Raw genomic sequence first — 1,133 nt, 5'->3', positions numbered from 1 at the left:
TATACTAGCAACACTGTTCTTTTAAACAGGTGCTCACTTATCTTTGCCATTTCAGTGCTGCAAGGTCTTCTTTCCTATTGGTTGGTATACAGTTCACTGTGGCTGCTGTTCTTTGCAACATATTAATCTGCCAACACAATATGTCACACTGTGTGTGGACTAATGATGAGTCAGGAGGAGGTCAGGGTGACCCATTTTGTTTTTCTACACAACACATCTGCTTTTATGGACAGGAACAGATTATATGTGTGAAAATATTATTTTGATTTATTTAATTAAGACATGAAATACCCAAATTACTATTTAATTAAAACTTTCAATGAGGAGAAGGATGCATTTTGTATTTTAGCTTTCATCATTGCATCAAGCACTTCTCCACGGTTTATTTTAGAGCCTGGCGATATATTGGTCGACCAATATTAGCTTTTTGCAGACAATTGATACTGGCATCCTAAAAGTGTTACATAATGCAGAAATAAAATACCTTTTCATTCCAGTACTATATCGGCCACCATACTGGTAATTTTTACCCTGTAAAATAGGTATTGTCCTCAAAAATCCTTGAACTTATGTGTTTTTTTGTTTTTTTATTTAACCTTTAACGGTTTGTAGCTAAGACTGGCCAATAAGGCTGAAATCAGTATTTCTAAGAATACTTCTTTCTTTATTAATGGACATGTTTCTGTGTTTTATTACATCAAACTCTTCGTCCATGTAAAACAAGAACTTCTCTAACTATCTTTCTTAGTTTTTCATTATAGCTTTTAATAATTCATTTTGTAAAACGTCATAATTTTATCCCCATGATATGATTCCACTGAAAGTAAATAAATACGAATACTGATATTTGCAGACCTGAACCTCGGTCACCTCTTGTTGATCGGGTGCTCATATATCAGAGTTTGTATGTTTTAGAATCATATAATTGGTTTTATAATTTTTTTAAATAATTTTTTTATTGTACAAAGACACATTTTGTAGTGTTCAGTGCAGGTTTACTGCCCACTTCTCTTTGCTCAGCTCTAGAAACTCTAAGTCTATGGTGGAACATGCTGAAGGAACACATGCAGGAAGAGGGGAAACACTTTTACACTAATGCACACAAATACACACACATGCATGCACATACACAC

The 1,133-nt window shown here is 33.9% G+C and overlaps 1 protein-coding gene across 1 annotated transcript in view; it reads right to left on the bottom strand.

Moving 5' to 3' along the window:
- The window catches only part of itsn1 (intersectin 1 (SH3 domain protein)), a gene marked incomplete in the record, with an annotated part of 41,571 nt that overhangs the window by 13,190 nt on the left and 27,248 nt on the right, over positions 1 to 1,133 (bottom strand).

Source organism: Morone saxatilis, unplaced genomic scaffold (assembly GCF_004916995.1).
Source record: "Morone saxatilis isolate NCDOM2014 unplaced genomic scaffold, NCSU_SB_2.0 Contig19, whole genome shotgun sequence".
Lineage (NCBI taxonomy): Eukaryota > Metazoa > Chordata > Actinopteri > Moronidae > Morone > Morone saxatilis.
This window is presented reverse-complemented; position numbering and strand designations above follow the sequence as displayed.